Here is a 23,378-nt window from a genome sequence, read left to right as displayed (position 1 = left end):
TTTAATCCGGTTACTCAGTCCAAATATCAATAAGAAGGTTCCAGCCAGGACTCAGGATAATTAGGCCATGTATTTATATGGTGCTTTTTTCTCTTGCTAATACTCACGCTAGTTGTCTTCAATTTATCCTGGGTAAGGATACATTTGCTATAGTCATGCTTCTGACTGCAGTGTAGACATAGCCAATGACTCTTATTTCTCAAGGGAAATAGGCAAGTTTTCCTGGCATAAATAGAAAAAACTAATGACTGCAACTACTTTTCTTCATTATCTTCATCATTTTGCTGCTGCTGTTAGGCAACATGCCAGCATTTACTCATAAACATCTCTGCCATGTAAAAATGTGTGCTGGCCTATAAACATCATGCTATATTGCAAGCACACATATGATTTCAGAGTATTTTGTTTTTCCTTCATGACTGCAGGGTTATTTCTGTGGGTGAGATTCCTTACTGGCCTGTATCTCTGCTTTCTTCTATTTTTACTAATTGGCCCTTGCTTTAGAAGAAAATCAAACTGCACAGATTTGTTTCTGATATTATATACAGTGAATGTTTCTGGTAACAAAAGCTATTTGTGAACTTACGTGCTCAAAAAGAGGGAAGCACAGAGTTGTGACATTTTTATTTGATGGAAATCAATATGAATCTTTATGAACTTTTCTAAGAAGGAAGAAGGCAACAAGAATTGACTTGTTTGTATAAAATCCCTGTTTGTGCATAACTTCTCAAAAACTAATGAAAACTTGATCCTTTTTAATTAAGCTGCAGCTTAGCAATTGAAATAAAAAATGACTTGGAAGAAATTGATTAAAAATCTTGAAAGGGTTATTATGGAATTTTCCCTGAATTTAAATCTCATGATGTATTTCAGTCAAATCATTATGTGCCACATTCACAATATATATCAGCTGATTTTAAATGTACTTCATTAGTGTAATGCCAGCAAGAATTTTCCACTTACTGAGAACCTAACGAATGCAAAGGATTTTAAAATCTTTTAATCCACATTAATCTAAAACATGAAGAATCAAAAATAACAATGAAGTTTTCACTTATAATGCACTTGGTCATGTTAGTGATCCACATAGCCTAGAATCTCTATACCTTTTTTGAGACTTTAAAGACTATTAAACATAAGAAATTTATATACAAAGTTTTCTTTCCAGTCTTTCTGGTGGAAACTTGAGCCTAGCTCTGTTCACAGGCTATCTAGTTAGAACATAACCATTAGTTATTAGAGCACCACTAAAATTCATCTTAAAATTAACAAATTTTTATAAAATAAATTCCAGTGCTTCAATACATCAGTCCTTAATGTGATTTTGGTATGATCTTGAATAAACTTGTGCTTTATAGAGGCAGTGTGCTTATTTTGTCCAATGCTAATAGTAAGTTTGGTTGTTGTTTTTTTCTGTTGTTGTTTGGTTGGTGGGTTTTTTGTTTTGGGGTTTTTTTGTTTGTTTGTTTGTAAAATTCATACTTTTTATTGTATTGCTGTTCCCAGCAATGACTTATTATTTCTTCATGGGAAGACTGAAAGATTTCTTAAACTGGCATTCTTAAATTGAAAGTTTCTTTTTAACATTTCTAGATAAATGGGATGATTCTGATCTCATACTTTTTATACCTGAGTGACTTCAATGTTGCTACTATTGTTTTTATGCCATTCAAAGTCATGATCTGGCTCAGTGGGAAATTGGAGACCTAAAGTTCAAATAATTAGCATTAGCTGAACATTATTTGGGGATTGGTAATATTTCAGACTAAGATTTTTAATCTTTTTATTCAATTAATTAAATTTTATTAAGAATGAAAACAGGGGCTGATAGTCCTGTTATGTGCCTACATCCAGCTTTAAAGACAAGTCTGAAATTACTTCCTGTCTGCAACTGTTTAAGCAGTCAGATTTAGTTAAACTGCTTGAATAAACCCACAAATGTCACTAAGTAATGATCACATTTTCCTAGTGGTTATAGTAAGCTAATATTGCCAAAAAGGAAAGTCATAGACATAGAAATCACAGAAATTAGTGTACTATTCAAAAAGCTTCTGAAGTTCTTTTGCAACTCTGACACTAGAAATACATGAATATGCAAACAGTTTTTTATATTGACACAAATCTTCATGCATTATAATGTCAAATGAGTGAAAGGTAAGGCTTCAGCATAAGAATTTTAAGCATTTTGTAAAGACATTTAAAAAGACATGATTTGGTGACAGAGACAGGAATCTTAGCTTGCAGTCTATGCTCCATTAATGACTCTATCTTAGGCAGTGTAATAGTATAAATACAGAGACAGGCAGAGCCAAATGTGATATTTTTGTTCTGTGAAGGAATATTGAGAGGTTTCAGTTGTTTTCTGTCTTAAGCTAGGTTAAAATGTTGAAATTTTGAAACTGTAATTATGTTTGTAGAATATTCTATTTATTTCCAAATTACAACATTAGTGATGATATATATACTTTTAAAAGAAATTAGATTTTTAGGGGGAGATTCAACTGACAAATCACATGGGTGTAACATTGCCTTAGAAGCACTACACAATCACATCTGGCCTCCAGAAGTGTGGAGGCCCTCAACCATGCATGCTGTCCCAATATGCATGTCTTAAACACCTTAGAGCAGGGGTGTCAAACTCATTTTTATCAGCTTCGCGGTTGCCTTCAAAGGACGGAATGCAATTTTAGGACTGTATAAATGTAACTACCTCTACATGTGTACAGTCCTAAAGTTGCATTCGGTCCTTTGAAAGCAATCGTGAGGCCGATGTGACCCCCGGTGAAAATGAGTTTGATGTCCCTGCCTTAGAAGATCTAAAATGGCATTAGATACATATAGTTAGGCAACTGAATACCATTGTTATATGTGTAGCATACTTATAATTTCTATTGCTTGGCTTTAAGGTCTTGTGGAAAGTATAAATTTTTAAGTTATAAAAATAATTCTATGAAGAACTTAATGAAGTATAACATTTGATTATTTAACTCACAGTTGCTTTCGCTTAGAAGAGTTTGCAATAGGAATTTTTTTTAATCTTTACTAGCTCTTTGTAGATTAAATGACAGACAGTAGCAGAAGATATCAACTGGTTAGGTAGTTTAAATTGCTAGGAGTGTTAATACAGTCAGTGGTTCATGAAAAGAAATTCAGCCATAACAAATCAAATGAAACCCAACTGTTTTCAGATAGAATTTTAACACTGTACAAATGATACTGTGCAATGAACACATAAGACACATAGATGCTTTGGTCCTGTGCCAAGCAGCTCATATTCATAGAATCATAGAATGCCCTGAGTTGGAAGGAACCCACAAGGATCATTGAGTCCAGCTTCTGTTCCTGCATATGACAACCCCACAGTTCACACCATGTGTCTGAGGGTGTTGTCCAGTCTCTTCTTGAACACTGTCAGGCTTGGGGCCGTGACACCTCCCTGGGGAGCCTGTTCCAGTGCTCCACCACCCTCTGGGGGAAGAACCTTTTCCTAATATCCAACCTCAACCTCCCTGGCACATCTTCCTGCCGTTCCCTCAGGTTCTGTCATTGGTCGCTAGAGAGAAGAGATCAGCACCTGCCCCTTCTCCCCTTGTGAGGAAGCTGTAGCTGCCACGAGGTCTCCCCTCAGTCTCCTCTTCTCCAGGCCGAACAAGCCAAGTGACTTCAGCCACTCCTCATACAGCTTCCCCTCCAAACCCTTCACCAACTTTGTGACCCTATATTGCCTCAGACATGTTGATGAATCCTGCAATTTGTGTCCATTGCCCCTTTGTGGTGACTTATATATGACATGGGGACAACCCAAGACAGTACCAGTAGTTTACCTCAGAGAGATATTGTAATGTTCAGCATCTACAGTAGGTTATGCATGTAGACATCTGATTAGAGAAGTTTGCCCTGTAGCTTTTAATTTTTGAAGCATTTTGCAAGCCTCACATGAGGTTACTTTCCACCTTTTGTACTGGAAGAGACTGCCTGGCTAGTGCTATGTCGTGACATAATATGTCCTAGTGGAACAAGAACAAAAAGACGAAGGGAATAAAGGAAGAGCCTCTTAAGGGATTAATTCTAATGGGGGAAAACAGTGCTTTGTCACAGGAAGGTGAAAATCAAGAACTGGTTCTCCAGTGCAAGGAAGAGGAATGTTGACAAAAGATACATCAGCACAGACTGAGACACATTATTTTTCTTAAAGTTGCAGACACTAGTTTCCCCAATTTTCATAGCTAAGTCACTAAAATTAGAATGTAGTTAAGGTAGAGAAAGTAAATATATGAGTATATATAACTGGTGTGTTTAATCTTTCTTATGGAGAACACAGTAGGGAGAATACATTATGAAAAGACCTTGTTGAGCATTACTGACAGAAGTTGTAGCAGACAAAGCCAATAAACTTAACATGCAAATAGTGACTCTCATGAATCAGCCCAGTCTTCTGTTTGTCAGTGTAGGAGAAATACAATATGGTAGACATAGGAAATCAATGTAACTGCCACACTTTAAATACTCTGAGCTTCTAAAGGTCAGAGCAGCCTGGCTATTCTGCATTCACTCTCTTCTGTTACAGTCCCCTTCTCCCTCTGCTGAGCTTGTCTTAAAAAAAAAAAAAAAAAAAAAGAGAAAATTCCTTAAGTTTTGGGGTTTTTTTTGTCCTTCCCTCAACTTTTGTAATGCTGTTACTCATGGTAACTCTATAAATAACTATTGTCAGAACTATACGATGCAATAATTTTTCCCTCTTAAGAAATCTTGTACTCATGGAATTTCTGGGAATATATGCCGAAGGGTCATCTTTTCATTGGGTGTTTGTACAGCACCTGCTACTGCATCTGTGCATCCCATGCACAGGGGATGCACAGATATCCAGGTGTGCATGCTTCTTACTATAGCTATATTAATAATAAGCAAAACTGAGTTGGCAGTTGGATTTAGGCTGTGGTCATCACTACAGGTCCACCCTAACAACTCTGCTTAATTTCTGAGGGAAGTGCTTGGTTTTGAGTCAGGACAGGGTCAGGCAGTTGGTGAAAGGAGGATTGCAAGTGTCTTAATATTGGTATAAGAATGGCCTTGACAAGCATGAAAAGAAAAATCTTAGTAAGGATAAGGATGTTTAGACAGAAAAATCGTGCTGCACTAGAAAAGAGAGTGCGAGAAATGTGGTGTTAACTTCCAAGTTCACATATAAGACTCTGATTTCATAATGTAGAATCACAGAAGTGTTGGCAAGAAAGGATCTATGAAAGTCCAAACATATGCTGGATGAAGGACTGTCACCAATGGTAAATTAGCTCATCTGTGGCTTTATTTAGCTAAACATCAAAACATCTAAGAATGCAGATTAGAACATCTCTCCAGCCAGAAAAATTAAAAAAAAAATGTGCCCCATAGATCGAACTAAATCCAGGTGATGAGTTACCTCTGATCAGTGATTTTTTTTGCACAGTCCTGAAAGAATACCTACAATTAGAAGTGAGAATTTGATCACTCTGTTTGGTTTAATTTTCATAGGTACCTGGAAATCCATAATATGTTGATAAAGAGATGTGTTATTCTTGACACAACTATGTTTCCTCACTAGTGCCTACATGATTTATGCGTAGCAGTAGAAGGCATTGTCAATAAGCCATAGATACAATTTGGATGAGCAGGTAAAGGTTTGGTAGAGAGCAATCCTTTATACATTAAACTACCATTTGTCAGAAAGGGTTATACCTATATGCTGCTATGGGCTGCACAGAATAGATGTCAATATAGAAAAGAGAAATATAACCATTTCCTCAATAAATGTGACTTTACTTGTACCTATCAGCTGGACAACAGATTGATCTGAAGGAGCCGTGTACAGCAGGATGTGCAGTGATCCATGTTGCAGGCACTGTTGGATTACTTTCCTCTTTTGCAGTAGTGACAGTTATCTGGATGGGTGAGTGTGTGCTGTTAGTGCAGCACAAAGTTTTTAATGATTTATACTGCTGGGAGAAAGCAAAGTATGGGGATTTTTTTTTCCCTCACTTGGTGCAAAACATGTGCAATGTCTGAGTACTTCTACTGAAATTCTAGGGTTTCCTGAAGACTTAAGAGGTAAAATCAAACTTCAAAAATGTGCATGCAGGGGATAGCATAGGAAAATGTATGCTTCAATGTCACATAGCAAATATTTTTCAATTGTATGATCACTTTTCTCTTTTTTGCCTGAGATCTTGTTTCTACTTACTGTGTCTGAATGCTGTGAATTTCTGGTTGCACAACAAGGCAGTTAATTTAAATTACTGTTAATAGTACTTCTACATAGCTCGCTATGGGTTTTAAGAGCTACATGGATGATAATTACTAATGTCACATCACTCTTATGAGATGTGCATAATAAAAAGATGAATCTACAATGCTTCAGTTATGAGAGTAAACTGGAGTACATTCTCAAAGCAAATTGATAAAGCTGAGGATTCCTGATGTAACAGTGGTGTAGTATTTTGTCTCAGTTCACATTTCTAAACTAGGAAAAATACTTATTCAGGTACAGATTCTGGTGTTAACTGGAATGGAGACCATCGAGTTTCTATAAGGTTAGAAAGATACATAGAGCAGAACGAAACCAAATTGTCACCATGGAATTTAAATTCAGAACTTGGGGCTTCTGTACCACCACATCTTGCAAACACTGCTTAGGAAAACACAGTAATATCTAGTATCATGCACCTTAACTAATCTTGCCAAGTTTTGGATAAAATAATTGCCACAGAACTATTTACAAGTTTTGTCATATTTCTAAGTTTGTTGATACTCTCGAGCTGATTGTAGGGGGCCAGGAGAATCACTGAGTTTTCGATGCTACAAGAGTACCAAATACCACTCTAAAGAAACCAAACAAAACCAACAACAAAAACCCTTTTTGTCCATGGAAGGCAGAAAATACTAATTTTGGTTTCTTTAGTATTTCAATGGTGTTTGTGAGTATCATAGGATACACAAAAGTGTGAATATTCTGCATCCTATTGCCTTACAATAGTCAAGTGATACTATCCTCAGCCTGAAGATGGAAACAGATAAAAGTGAGAAGCTGCTAGTGTGACCTCAAAAAACAAGAGAAGTTCTGTGTGAGGGTATTCCCACATCCTCGACTGCTTTAGTCTTTAGCTTCCTGACTGAGATTTTCAATTCAGAAATATTTTTTTAAAATCTATTTTAGACAGGTAAAACTGGTGTCAGTTTTACAGAATTGCTACTCTAGATTAGTTTGAAAGTTGTGATCTACAGCTGAAGTGGTATTCCTAAATTGATTCATATTTGTCTTTGTTAATGGGATTTTATAAAAGTGAATACTTCAAGCTCTGCTCTGTATTTGCTCCAGGTGGGACTAAAAATCTTGCATGAAAGGAGCTGAATCTGCTTGTGTTTTGATGGGAGAAAGAATGTATGGTTTTGCTTGATCTGGTTGTACTTAAGCTCATTAAGTCTAAAAAAAATAATCTGGCAAACGCAGGGTTATGTGTAGTTTTGTTTATTTGTCTTTAGCCCAAAAATGCTTGTAGCAGGAGTTTATGTCCATCTGCAACTGCCTCAAAACTGGGCTTTCTCTTGTGAAGTATGCAGAAGTTTTGTTTTTTCTTCCTTGATTTTAGTTCTTAAGATTTTACAACATTCTTTCTGGTTGAATAGCAAAGCAGAAAGTCAGCCATTTATAGCATGTAATTAAGTTCTTTATACGCTGAACATTTGTCATTGGTATAGGAAAAATGCTTGCTTCTCTTGTGTAGAGTTCTGACAGTAAATACTGTGAATACATTTCTTTCATTGTTACAGGTGGATTTTGAAGAAATCACATTTTAAACAGAGCTTTGCTTTTCTTTGCAAAGAAAACAGCTGAAATACAATAGAAGAGGCTGCAAATCAGAAGTGATTTATAATGCAAGGAACATAACAAAAATCACACTTCCATTGCACATCTTCACAGAGCACTGTGTATTACATTTTATGACAGTGCAAATCAAGTGCCATGCATTCTGTTGAGCTTGGAATCGGCCTTCCACATGCAACCCTCAGGACAGAAATAGGTGGTACTGGAGTGGATGAAAACTGATTTGGATGAAAACAATGAAAAGCAGAAAAATAGATCTCCTAATAAGAAAATCACACTTGGTGTAAAAGCCTAGTCTCTCATTAAGCAATGATTATTGCCTGCTGTGTATAAAAATAGCCAACACAAATAGCATAGCTTAGCAGTGTTAATTTAGTAGCTGAATGTGCTTATGAATGTTCAGTGGAGCAGAGCGAATAATCCAGCAGGAGTAGTATATTCAATGATTTTAGTCCCTCTTTTCTACTTATGAAATAACCACAAACAGATCACAACTTACTTGTGTTCATCTCTTCAAATATTTTTTATTAATAGCTTTTCCCAGATACAATTTACTGAGTTGACTGATCATGGATATTCTGAATTTAAATGATAGTGCTTACTTTTGGCTAATCAGACAAGTAATATTTTATCATTCTTGGTAACTGACTGGGTTGAGTACACAGCAGCTATCAGAGAGCTCAGCCCAAGCATATGTAAAAGAAAGCAAATGTGCGAAAAGTGAGTGCCGTGAGGATGGAGCCAGGCTCTTCTCGGTGGCAAACGATAGGACAAGGGGTAATGGGATCAAGCTGGAATACAAGAGGTTCCACTTAAATTTGAGAAGAAACTTCTTCTCAGTGAGGGTGACAGAGCACTGGAACAGGCTGCCCAGGGGGATTGTGGAGTGTCCTTCCCTGGAGACATTCAAGACCCACCTGGACATGTTCCTGTGTGACCTCATCTAGGCTTTCCTGCTCTGGCAGGGGGATTAGACTGGATGATCTTCTGAGGTCCCTTCCAATCCCAAACATACTGTGATACTGTGTACAAAAGCACACATATGACTAAAGTATGATATTTCCCAAAACACATTTGCATTATTTATTTTTAATATAGACAGAACAGAATCTTCACTGAATGCAATAGCTATGAAGTAAAATGGAACCTGTAACTTTGGTCTTAATGAAATGTTATGTTTTACTACTGCAGATGTGTATTTTGGTGGGTAATGTGCATGCAATGTTTTGTTCACAGGGTAAAGTGAAATAAGATTTATCCAGTGACTTTCCAATACAGGATGGAAAAGTCACACTGGAAAGGCACAGAAGCCAAATATAAATATTGTGTCTTTAAACCGAATGGGAAGTCATGCACTGGCCAACAGCCTGCACACCCAGTGATGAATCCTAAGTGAGAGAGTAGGATGATGCAGTGCCACCAGGCAGGGCTGCGATGTGCAAGGATTTGCTTCAGAGAGCAGTAAGTCAGCAGCGAACATTGTGCAATAAACAGGGATGAACACAATAGTGATGACCCTGTGCAGAAAAAAAGGCCTGCTGGTAGATTAGGAGAGCCCCGTGCCAGATCTTGGTGCATCTATATGGTCCCATTCTCTTCATTTCTTCCGCTTTAACTTTGGGTATGTTGTCCCATCTCCAGGTACACGATTTGTAAAGTTTTTTAAAAGCTAACTAACTCATTTGGACTTGGCGAGCAGTTCAGCTTGTGCTCCATAATATGTTCTTAATATTATGAATTTTCATTTTGCATGGACCTACAGGGATCCAGTCCCAAACGGGTTTTTGGAGGCAATGGTAATCAACTGATGTTATAACCACCAAAATATAACATAGTTTGGGGCTTTACAGATCACTCTTATGTACTTATTTATGTATGGTGTGCATCACAGAAGATCAAGGCTCAGTGTGTGAGCCAATGGGGAAACCTGGGAGGTGTTTTTTTGTGGAAAATTCACTATACCTCAATTACATTTAGCTTGCACATAATTACTACCAAATTTTATCACATCAATGTATTCTTCTTTGTTTAAAAGGGGAAATCTCCAAGCTCTTGGTCCCAATTTTACCTAGATTACTTGAAAACTCAAAACAGCCATTACTGTATTGAGTATTTCTCTTTCATGCTTTGACTTCTGCTGGAGAAATAGTTCAAACAGATGACAAAGGCACTGTTATGTGTATGCTACCCTATGGTCATGTTTTAATCTGAGACCATAGGACAAAATTAAAGATGAAATAAGAGGTGAAAATAATCTTGAAACGTAGCTAGTATTGATTCTCTTATTTAATGTTTTGCCAACTCTTTCTGCCTCTGGAAGTTGCTGAAAATTTATCCCTATAAAAGGCAGGAGGCAAATTAACAGTAGCTGGGAAATAATATATTAAAAAGGGTGCTTGAAAGAAGAAACTATTAAAGTTGTTATATTTACAAAAACAAATCTGGAGCATCACTATAGACCTCTGGACATAAGGATTTTTTTAAATTCAGCTTTCCAGTCTCTTCCCAAGATCTTTAGGTAGTTATTCAGCTATAGGAATTCAAGATTTCATTCAAAAGGCTGGGAAGGAGGAACAGAAGCTGGGAAGCTCCTAATATTAATACACTGGAAATGGATGGTGCTGATTTTGTAGGTACTAAAGGTGGAAGGTATTGTCTGCTTTCATGTAGGGCATAACTCTGCTCCGTTTAAACTTGCTAGGCTGTTCTGCAGCGACTAGAATGAGACTTACACATGTAACCATAACATTTAAGTATTTATTTATAAAACTGAGAATACTCATTCTGAAATCAACCCCTTTTTTTCTGAGAGCATTTATTTGCTGATAGTGTTCATTATGCTTTCCTCCATTTGCCTCCCCTCCCTCCTTTAAAAATAAATAAACAAATAGAATCTTGCAAAAGGCTTTTTCCCAGCCAGATGCATTTGCTGATCCAATTTGCTGCAGAAGTAACTGTGTTTGCCCAGCAGGAAGAACAAGCATGAGAGGATTCTCCAGCTGGTTTAAAGTTACTTGTGCAGCCCTTCTCTCAAATGTATGAAAATGCAACTCCAGCACCTTTTGACACAAGGTAGCATATGAAAGACTGCCATCAAATGAATGTCTCCTTTTGTCAGGAGAAGTAGGACAAAAATTGAATTTTTATACTGAGAAGTGCTGAGCAGTTTCAGCATTTAGTGATTCACTGACAAATACCTGTATTCCATTATGCCTAATCCAAGGTTGCTTTTATTTGTAGATTTAAGTTTGAATTTGACATTCATTTAATTGCAGACTGAAAACAAACATGTAAGTTTACCACAAAATAGAACTTTAGTTCCAGTTGCGGCAAGCAAGTCTTTAAAACATGCCTAAATAGGACCCGCATTGACAGGAGATATAGGACTTCAACTTTCTCTTGCTTATTGGACAATTGATAAAGTTTTCATAATATGGATAGCAAGTCATAGACACAGATGACCTTGCTGTAGCAGAAATGAAAGGAAGGAATCTTGAAACTGATCTGTATCAAACAAAGGTACTGTTTCACTTAAATAATAATACTCTGAATTAAATATTAATTAAATAGCCAGAATTACCGTATGGTTTTAAAAATATCTGTAAGTGTAGTGAGCTCAGTGTCTCAGTGAGCTCAGAGTGATATGCATGCATCATCTTTTCTGAGATGTCCTTCAGTCGTGAATTCCCAGCTGATCTCCTTCAGCCAAAGCTGCTGTAAGCTTTGGGAGTAAACTGAAAAATCCTCTCTCCATACCTATGTACTTTAACTGGAAATGATTAAAAACTGTTGATTCAAAGGTTGCTACAAAGCTTGCTCTCTCATTTATCCCTTGGATGAAAATGCTTTTTAAAGATGGGTGACAGATTATATTCTTTATTTCCTGGTTTTGAAGAGACCTTTAGTTTATTTACACAGCTTTCCTTTATACATAAACACATCTAGGCTAGGTAGGTGCCATTTTAAGTAAGTGTGTTATAGAAGTAGACATTTCATACAACTCATCCAGCCTGGATTTACAGACTGTTGTAATCTCCTATTCCCATCCTCACACTAGTATCCCTGCATTGTGCATGCTACATTTTCTCCCCTTTTTGTTCCACTCACTCTTCTCCCTTCCTTCTCCACTATCCTCTCATAAAATCTCCTCTGCTTCACAGGTACCAAATAACTTTACTCAGAGAAGTCCCAGCTTGTATTTATCTCTACTTTGTCTCAGTTCTTATACCTCACATTCGCCTTTGAATATCCTGCATATATTAAAGACCAGAAGAAACCTGCCTAGTTTTCCTAACTGTATCTGTTGGCCTTATAAATATTTTTCTTCTGTCTTCAAATCTATTTAAGTACTGAACTCATCCACATTAATTTGTATCTTATGTATATAATCTTCTTCCTCAGGAAGATAACATCAAGTTTAGAGACAAATCTTTAAAACTTAATTACAAGCATCATGAGGAAAAATGCATGATCGAGTCTTTCAACTTGCTGGGCCATAAGTAAGATGTGATATATAACAAACATTAAAACTGGAGATGACACACAGTTCATTCAAGAAAATTTAAACACTGTAGGATGATGTAGACACAGATGACTGTTTTCTAGAATCACTGTGATGATTTATGAACTTAGTGATTTTTAAAATGCTAGATGAGAAGCTTTCATTAAAAGCTGTCTTTACTCCTCTAAATGACAAATAGTTGACAATAGAATAAGCCAGAGAAGCCTGCTGTCATCACAGGTATGAGATTACCTGAACTTTTGTTGTAGTGGCCATTTGGAAAAACAAAACAAAAAAATGCTAAATATTATCTCAGAGTGCTTTATGCTACACTAGTTACACCACTCCTGCTTATTTTTTCTGAACTGAGAGCTCTTGGGTGAAGTTCTAAAACAATGCTTCATTATATTTTCTAATTATTTATGTAGATAGCTGTTGTTAATTTGGCTAAAGCTTAATTTCAGTATATATGGAGGAATAACATTACTAGCAGAAAAATGAACTTTCTTTTTTAATGTATTAAATTTCTAGATTGGTTCAAATAAGACTTTTCTTAGAATTACGAAAAAAAAAATCTGAAACAATAGAGCTTTGACTAGTTTTACTTGATCCAAAATTGTTGCTTCATCCTGTTTCATACACCTTGTATAATTTGACTTTGAAAGACCTTTCATTTTTTACAGAAACTAATTGTATGTGTGGTGTTCAAATCATAGAGTTAAAATGAAATTAGTATTACATGGGGAGGGGATAATACAAGGAAAAACATATTGTCTTAATGGGCTATAAACCGAAGTGAAGCACTGTTTTCTAACTGATGAGACAACTGTAGAGTCATCTTTACTATCTGTGATTCAAGTTATAATTTATACCTTAAAGAAAAAGACTGTAGAGACTGAGAAACTACATTTTGATGCTGTGAGATGTCTTCCCTGGGTCAGCAACACCAGGCAATGTTCTTAGGCTGCTCAGGAACTGTAAAAACTTCCTAGAAAAATTAAATAGTGGCACATGTACCTTATGTCATAGCATTAGCTAATAACCTACTTGTAGTCTATTGTCCAGCACAGAAAGATGCTGTAAGATTCTGGGCCACGTGCATATTTCAGCAACATGACAATAAGGCTTAGAGAGTCCATGGCTGTATGGATTACAGCTGAGATAAATTAAGTATTTTACCAAATTTTAGTGCCAAGGATTGACGTGTTAAGTTTTTAATATGTTCTTTGAAGAAAATTCATGTTCCATTATATTAATATGAATCTTTGAGTTGTGCTCTTTTTTTTTTCTTAAGAGCACGTGTTGTAAATTAATGCAGTTTTCATCTTCCTTGTTATACAGTGCGCTTCACTTTCACAGTGTACACAGAGATCTGATCTCAGCTTGTTTGCTCTGAAGATAATGTAAGTTTTGCCAATGACTTTGACAAAGAAAAGCACTTTGCCCAGTAATTGCTTGTAATATGCAGATATAACTATCTATAATAATACGTGCTGTATTTCAAAAATAGAAGGAACAAGAAATATAAAGCCATAATACTGAAGAACTCTGGGTCTTCAATTCTCATTTGCACTACAACCCCCTTGTTTACCAGTTAGCTCTGGGAATGTAAAGCACTCTTGAAATAGTGCAGTTATAAGCTAGACTCACTTCAAGGTTGCTTTACTGTGGCACAACATAAATAAGTCTTTGTGTACCAAGGGACTAGCACCTAGGAAGACCTGCCAGCTCATCCCTTCCTTAGTGCACCTATCTATAGGTGTACTAGAATGTATTCTTTGGGCTCTGTACACTTCAGGTAGTTGCACTTCTAGTTGTGATGCTCTCTTAGGTAATATGATAGAATAGGAAAGTACAAGAAAAAAATCTGTTTTAAATATATTTTTTTACATTCGAAAATAATTTAGATATTGTCTTCAAACCCTCTTCTGTAAATAGCAACATGACATTGAAGAGTTTAAAGCACAGAAGCCCTTGTGGTAGTGGGTCTATTCTGTGTTCTTGTATCTGGCTAAAATAGTCTTTGCTTGCCTATCCACCATCCTCATCCAGAAGGGTCTGCTGCCATTTCAGTACTTACTGCACTTTGGTTGGGCAATAACTTAAAAATGTTGGTTTAAAAGAAAAATGTCTGAGCTGTAGAGCACTGTTGCTTCTTCACTGTGGTGAAAGGAGACTTCCAAGCATACACAGAAATGTCACCTCCATTGGGTGGTGGCATGCACAGTACTCCTGCTTTCCAGCCACTGTTATGCTGGAGCACAGTTTGGGCAGAGGACAGCTGCTCCTTGCAACTGACTTGCTGACTGTGGTAGTGGTAGTGAGCACTATCACCATATCACACTGGATTTTAGCTGTTGTGGATATCATCCTAGACTGGGCTCATGGTCAGCTGGAAAAATCTCTAGCTGAGATGTTGAAAAACAAGTGTCAGGTGTACATAAAATGAAATCATTGTTTGGTAAACCCCATAAATAAGTATGAAGATCTTAACTAGTTTACTTATGGCAATAAGAACCTAAAGTGACATGTCCTATGTGTTTTCCATCCTCTGCTTTGGAAATATTATTCAGTAGACTGAGACAGGATGAAGTTTGTACCGCTTCTAAAAATACGTTACATGTGCAGTGTGAAGATAGCTTTCTAGAAATGTTGAAATATCAGATATGATAACCTGCCCTCTGAAATATTCAAAGACATTTAGAAAGACTACTGCACAAGAATTATACTTGTTGCTACTCCTGTGATATGCATTTAGCAGGGATTCTTTTTCCCTTTTAAAGCTATATTTCTGAGCTTATTTGTTAAGTGGAAAAAGTCTCAGCTTTTATTTAAACAAACAAAGTTCTGCCTTTAGAGAAAGACTTAGAAGTGTAAAATCAAAGGCAAGAAAAACAAAATTCTTGTCTTGGACTTTTCTGTAGTGTGTTTCAGTTTTAGCCACTCTCAATATTTGTGCATGCCTAAAGCTGACAATACTGATTAGGCATAGTCCTGAGACTGTAGAAAACAAAGATGACTGTTTGTATTGCGTCCTTCCACTTATCTTACTGGATTGCAGAGAGAGTGGGAAATGATAACAAAATTATTTCCTGAAAAGTAGCTCTAGCAGATGTATCACCTCTGCAGAGCTTCTGATGTGAAGTTGCTAATGTGATTGCTGGAAGGGAGAGCATCCCATGGTCACCTCACTGGCAGCACGTCAGTAAACTTGCACCTATTTTGATTCAGCTCTACTGAGCTTCTTCCCTTCCATGGCATCCAGAGTGAAGAATTCTGGCAAGATGGCTAACCCAGGGAAAATAAACATCATTTTCCTCTGTAACTTGAGCAAAGGAGGGAATGTGGTCACCACTGAATTACTTGGATGCCCTTTCTTACTCAGGTAACATCTATTTGTTGTCTGACAGTGAGAAAGCATACAAAGCAAATGAGAGCTGATTGCACAAAATTAAGATATTCACATCCACATACATCCATCTTTTAATAGATAAAGCAAAATAATGGCCTCTTCCTACAACTCTGTGGTGAAATTCTGAAGTTGCATATGTATTTGAGAAAGAGATTAGAGTAAGCATTGCTTATCAAGAAAGGCCTGATCCTGCAAACTGCTCATGAATGAGTACTTACTTGATCCTTTCCAGTTCTTTGAAGCTCCTTTAGAGTGAGTAAAAAGGGCTGGATTCATCTAAAAAAATGTGGTATCTCTTCCATATACATTCACATTTCTTTAACTTTTCTAGCTGAGGGGAGTTGTTCAGAGATATTGATTAAGTCTGTAAAATATATACTATTAGTATACAATTTCTAAGAGGAAAAATGTTTGAAATACAAACCATACCAGTTCACACTTCTGGACTCTAGTTTCTAATTTATTTCTTGTCAACAGTACAAAATGTATTTGGCATCTTTGTTTAATGTTCACACATCTGAAACTGCTGCTGTGGCTCTTTCCAACAGGCACTGCAGTTATGCTCCACTGAAATTAAAGGAATTTCATTTGCTTATATCTTTGGCAACTGGACAAGAGAGTTGATAGGAGAAAGTCTTTGCCAATTGTATAATAACTTAGTAGTGATAGAGGATAATGTATGTGAGCTGCATCTGCAAATCAGCAAATGATTGGACTAAGTATGTTTGTCTGCAGCTAAAAAAAAAAAAAACTTTGTTTTTTTTTTTTTAATTCACAGAATTCTACAGAATCTTTTGGATGAAGGAAGGTGATTTAATTTATATGTTGTAATTGTCAATTTATAGTTGAAAGAATGCTTGTGCTTGTTAGCAATGACTAATAACTATACAAAAGAAATATGGCAACTTTAAGTGATACATTGTTTTTTTCAGTATTTTAGTTGTTATTCTTCTAAAAGCAAGGACTGATTTATAATTTACAGATGCAAAAGCATTGCTGTTAGTAACCAAATCATTAACGTCAAATGTCACATTTTGAAAAGTTAGAAATAATGCAGTCATTGCTTCAAACTGAAGGTTTTCTTAGCTTTCGTAATGCTGTAAACTATCATTAACTTCAACAGGATCTGAATGTATTTTTTTGTACTTTCCATTTCAGAGTAACTGAGGGGAATTGTGATCACTGTTCACATTGAGAGTAAAGATGGTTAAACATGAGGATGTAGCTGAAGTACAGTATTTTCAAACAAAGGTGGGTTTTTTTCCATGGAAAACAGTGGAAGTATGCAATATTTAATCACATGTAAGAAACTTTTTTTCCTACCTTTTTATCAAATAAGGACTACTGTGAAATCATTCAAGACCTTGAAAAATTAGATTGGCATTTTATAAACAGAATCTTTTAAGAATCTTTTGGAAAAAAAAAAAAACAGCTCTATTCCTTTAAAAACAAATGGACTTCATATAAATTGAAAAATTACTTCAGCTGATCTGAGCAGCAGTGTTGGTGTGGGCAAATAGCTCAGCTGTATAAAAATCAAAATGTGCGTATTTTCAATTTAAAATTATATTCAGAGAATATAGATACCTTCCTGACTGAAGCACACAAGATGAAATTTTAAACATATTTACAGAAAAATGCAAATATTTTGCACACAAATTATTATATGGCTGTAACTTCATTGTTTATAGCTGAAGTTTAAGATATGTGATACACTCAAAGTGAAAACAGTTGTGAGTGAATGGGAAATTTTTCTTCATTCTGCAGAAGTATTAGATAGATACTGACAGTCAGCAAAGCAAACTCTTGAGTTTCCAATCCACATCTACAGCCATTAGTTCAAGTCAGGTTCCACCAACCTGTTTTACCATGAGCAAGGGCCACACAAACGTCAACTTCAATAGCGGAATCTACAGAGTTCAATTATATAGCATCATCCCAAGGGTAATAAGCTGAAACACAAAAAGGATGCCCATTTCTATGTTGATTATCAGAAAAAAATTTTAGGATCATTAAAACAATTGTACTTGGTGAAGTTACTTACAGCTGGAATTGAGGTAAAAGAGAACTCAAGCCCTATTAATTTATTCAGTTAATAGTGAATTAGTTGAAACCTAAAGACAGTGTTTTCTGGGAGAACCACAAATGGCAACACACAGACTAAGAGGTTTTCTGTTTTTAGTTTAAGTGTTAGTCTTAGCTGGAAACCATAAAAAGAACAACTCTACACTTTTAACACTGTATTTTGATTTTTGTGATGATTTGGAGGTAATCTAACAACTAAATTGGCTTCACACTTTTCTACAGGTAATCTGTGGTAGAAAAGGAAACTGAGGAGATAGAAGCATTATCTAAATGATATGAGGAAAAGCAGTGGGACATCCAAATGAACCACAATTGCTCATGTCAGTAATCAGAGCAGTAGTATATATAATTGGCATAATGTTAACCTCATTTCAGAGTGTAACTCAGCACATATTTTGTTTCCTTTCTAAAAGGAACAGAAAATTCTTACAGTATTAATTTAGTTATAGTACATTATGAACTTTTAGACAGGGAAACACATCCAAAACTTTGTGAGAGTCCTCAAAAATTAAGTATTCGTGACAGTTCCAAAATTCTTCTTTTATAATCCCACTGTGTAAAAGTAAGAGATTGCTGGAAACAATATTTTCCCTTAAAAAGGAAAAAATGTAGTCACTTTCCCTTGCAGATGGGAGGTATCAGGGAAGCAGCCTTAACCATGGAAAGAGAATGGTTTTGCTGCAAGGGGTAACATAAATCAGATGCATCTTCAAAATTATTTCCACTACAATTTTTTTGCCATTAGTTTCAGAATCTAGGAAAAATAACCCATAAATAAATGAAAATGTGGTTGTTTTCTACCTTAGGGATATAGAATGGATTAAATTACTTTAATTAGATTAATCTGCTTCTTAAGTGGAAAACATTTCCTTGGTGGAGTAAACAGACAGGAAAGTTAAACGTATGAAACTTTGTTGAAGTCCAAGCTAAGCTACCTCTAAGGAGTTTCCCTTTGATTCCTTGAGAAAGATGAAAAAACCAGCATAGAATAGTAGCCATTCTCCATGACCACAGAGATGAAGGGATTTTTTTAGTTGTACAGAGCTGTTACCCCTTCACATTTTTTTGTCTTCAGACTCAGTATATATTCAATTTTACAATTTACTTTATTTCAATGTCACAGTCATGTTAACTATTGACTGTCCTTCTCTGTAGTAGAGATGATGATGAATGTCAATATATACCATGACCTGATTTTTTTCAGACAGGAAAAATTCCTATAGGAATGCCTGTTATGCCTATATCATAAAATTAGTATTTTTTTTGTGAAAGCAGAAGGGGAAAAATATGAATATGACAACAAAGACATGACTTTCAGTATGTATGGCATCTTCCTCTCTTATTTCTGAAGCTGAGACATCAACCAGATTAAAAGCCCCACATTGGCTGTAATTTTTGCATGTAATTGCAATTTAAACTTTAATGTTCTTGTAGTACTATTGAAACAAATGACAAAACAAGTTTTGTGCTCTCATACACACACACAAAAAGATCTTATATCTGAAAGCAGAATTAGGGTGTTTTCATTCTCTTACCTGCTTTAGATGTTTGCTTTGTTTATGTATTTGATTTTGCCTGCCTGAAATCCGCTCTAAAAGACCCTGGACTATGTTCTGTCTTCACTGTTAAATCTGGCACAGGATATGGAATCAGTGCTGGGAAAGATTATTTCTTGTGCAGAAATGATGAAGCAATAAGAACATTTTTTTTGTTATTATTTTTTTTCCCCCTGGATTTGAATATACTCAGTGGTTTTGAAAGATCATATACTGAAGTTTCCTTGAAAAGTCCCATGAGGAATTAGATGTTTATTCTTGGATTTATTTGAAAATGCCATCTCGAGTTCATAAATTTGATCTATGGATAAGAAACCATGTCAAATGTGGAGTAATTTCACTCAGGATAGCAAGAAGTGTCCACACCTAACTTACTGCAGGCAACAGGAGATAAAAAAGAAGAAAGACATATAGTGATTCAAACTTATCATTTAGGAGTATTGATGGTACTGCCTGCTTAAGAAGGAGTTTTGAAACATTTCTGTGAGAATCCTTTGACTAATCTATCATGAAACATTACACTTGAGAGTCCCACTCCTGTTGTTTAGTCCATTATTTAATTTGTCTTTCCTCTTTTTTTTTGCTTCTCCTTTTCTCTGAACAAGTTTCTCTTGGACTTCAGTTTTTTAGTGATGGTTCATTTCTGCTCAGAACAATTCTACTGCATTACAAAATGTATTTAAATTTATTTAATTTAATTTAAATCATGCCTGTGAAGTCCCTACCAACTGTCACTTGGATCCACCTGAGCAGAAGCTCTTTTGATTTCAATGAGTCATAACATCCTAAAAAGCCTTTGCAGATCTTCATCAAGATACTATTGTGTAACTAAAAGTTAGCTTTATATTGACTATCACAGAATAATGAACATTGCCACTGTGGGAATGTGGACCTCATCTTGTTCTTCTGCCCAAAGTGTCTTGCCATTGGCAAAAGTTTTTGTGCTGTGAAATCACAGTTATTGACCAGCTCTGGGCGACTTAAACTTGCTGTCTTGTGAACCTTTCATCAGCACTATTAGATCATTATTCTTCTAAACTACATGACTTGCCTGTGATAGTGCTGGTCTGTGGTATCAGTAATACTAATTAAATGACATTCTGATAACTTTTTCAAATGGGTTCATTTTGATTCACAGAGAACACAGCACTGCTGAAGAGGCATTGTTTGCATCTTACACGACTGATGCTTTTCTGACTGAACAACATGGATGATCAAAATACGCTATTTATACTTTCCTCTTTAATTCTAAGTTATTTTTGTATTTTTTATTTAAATTCTTGAAGTAAAATTATTTCTAAAAAATTCTTGCTGGAAAAAAGACTGAAAACTCATCTACACATTTCCAGAGTGTAAAAAACCCAGAGACAGATGTTCCAAGCTCCCACTTCAATTTATGATAATTTTAAAAATATCTAAGTAGCATGTAGAAGTTTTGGAAATGTGACTAAAGACTTGTGATGTTTTCAATACTGTACACAGTCCTAGAAAACTCTGAAATGGTTACTCAGAATGATAGATAAGAGAAGATTAAGAATTGGAAGGCTGGGTGGACTGATGCAGACGACGTCTTGGCAGAAGCTACAGGTGTCACCATGTTTTTGTGAAGAAGCAAGCCTTGCAATTGTCCAAAGAAGAGGAAATCTTGTAAATGTTCTTTAAAGAAATGAGGAATCGTAACATGTAAAAAGTGTTTGATATCTCTTCCTCAGAGCAAGCTGATATTTTGATCCTTCACAGTTTTCCTTCTTGGTATAATTTCGGTTAAGGATATTTTGGGACAATAAAGATCCTTAACACTTCTCATTCCTCTAAGAATGGTATGAAGAAGTCAGAGGTAATAACAAATGTGGTGGCTTTATTGCATACTCCAGCTGCAACATGTAAAATATGTGACATAACTACCTATATAACTCCCAAGCATATGTGTTTTCTCATTTGTCTTTTGGCAATTGCTAATGTAATTGTGAGCCATGGCATAAGGTATATAGTCTTCCTGGGATCAACGCAAATGTGCATTTGAGTGATTAAATGCGCTAACTGGGTATGGAGTACGCTGCCTTTATTTGGCTTCTGTGTGTGATCTAACCCAAGGTGTAGAAAAGCAAATGAGGATCATTCTCTTCCTCATTGCTGCACAATAGTGGTGGGAGATGTTTGGCTTCACTGTGTTGACAAGGGTCATGACTTTACTGTGACTCAACCTAGTTACACAGGTACCTTGTTCATCTACGTAAACCAGGAAGGAAAGCACAATTGTTTTCCAGTGTTCTGCATAGAACAATAAATGCAGCTTTAAATAGACAAAAATGCGACCAGCATGTTTATGAAAATACTGAAACTGCCCTGATTAGTATTTAGAAGGTGAAAAATTATTTAGGCTCTGTTTAATTAAAAATATAGTTACCAATTTCTTTGAAAAGCAGTATGCATTATCTAAATATTACACTCAGAATATTCTGTCATTCTTGCCAATTTTGCTGCATTCTGTCATGTTGCTGATGAACAGTGACAAAAACAAATGGCAGTTCCCTTAGAGACTCTTGGTATCTGAGCTTTTGCCTGTTGGAAAGAGCTGGGAGAATAAAGCATGTGAATCTTCTTCTAAACGCGGTCGTTATGTCCCACAAACAATGTCTGTATTCTAATGTACATGTAATGTGATTCCTTGGGTTGCTGCTGATGGCAATTGGCTTGGACACACTGGCAAAAATAGTTGTAGGCAAAAGACTTCAATTTTAACAGTGAATCATGACTTCAATCAATGTGAAGTAGCATATCCCTCATTATCGTTACATTTACAGCTATTCCTAGATAAAGGATGCCCCACTTTATGACCACATTTCAGAATACCAGAATCACTTACTTCCTTTAGTGGTGATGTGGAGCAAAGAATGAGGAGAACATCTACTGTAGTTCTTGGAGCCCCCAAACCATGTGCTGCCTTGGGATAGCCCTGGGCCAGGACCTCAGGTTCGTATTTGAGTCAGCCTTGATTATCTGGTTGCTTACAGTCACATCCTTTAAAGTTGTGGCAGCATCCACAAAGCTTGTCAAGCAACTCCTGCTTTTTCTGGTACCTCAGAATCCTGCTTGCTCAGTGCGACCTTATTTCCTAAGAAAATTCTGTTATGGTCCTGCTACTTCATATAGTGCCAACATGGTCCTGTTTCTGGGACCTAATGAAGATGAGTTTTGCAGCTTTGCAAGCTGAGTGCATTGACCTCAGTGTTAGTCAAGGTATATCAGTTCTTTTTCCATGTAACCACCTTTACACTTCAGGCCCTACTAAGGGGATTGACATTGCAGTAATAGTGATTTGCTTTGAATTGGGACTGCCTAGCTACGTCATTTGCTTAAGGCAGCCAACTCCTACACCTGACAAAGTTTTTTCTATTGCAATCAAATGAAACAGGGATGTAAACAGTCAAACAGTACATCAGCAGTCAGAAGTAAATATGACAAACTCTGCTTTAGCATGTAGAGGTTAGTACAGTTTAGTACTGCTATTCTACCAGGAAACAGCTTAGGAGAATCGGTGTAGAATGGTGCAGTTTGTAGTTTGTTACCTGCCAGTATTGTTTGTGGATTGCCACAGCCACTCAGCAGCACGGGGGGGATGATGCAGGAGCAGGAAGGAGAGGCAGAAGAAGCAGAGGACCTGATAACCGAAAGCTAAGGAGCCTGGCAACTGCAGATAAGCACTCACCTAACAAGATGCTTATTACTTAATCTATGAAGAAGTATCATGAGACAAGTAGTAGGGCTGGCACACTCCAGAATTTATTTAATATCTTATTTTTTGTTTTGCTTCTAATTCCTCTTTGGATTTTAGAGCTAAATTTTCACAGACGCGGAGACCTGCCTCTTGGCACAGGAATGCACTGAGTTTTGTGCACTCACACTACAAAGCTTATAGACTTCCTTCACAGCTCATGGGTTCTGTCATATCTGCAAATAAAACTG

Source organism: Streptopelia decaocto (assembly GCF_964273445.1).
Source record: "Streptopelia decaocto genome assembly, chromosome: 1".
Taxonomy (NCBI): domain Eukaryota; kingdom Metazoa; phylum Chordata; class Aves; order Columbiformes; family Columbidae; genus Streptopelia; species Streptopelia decaocto.
Note: the sequence above shows the minus strand (reverse complement) of the source record.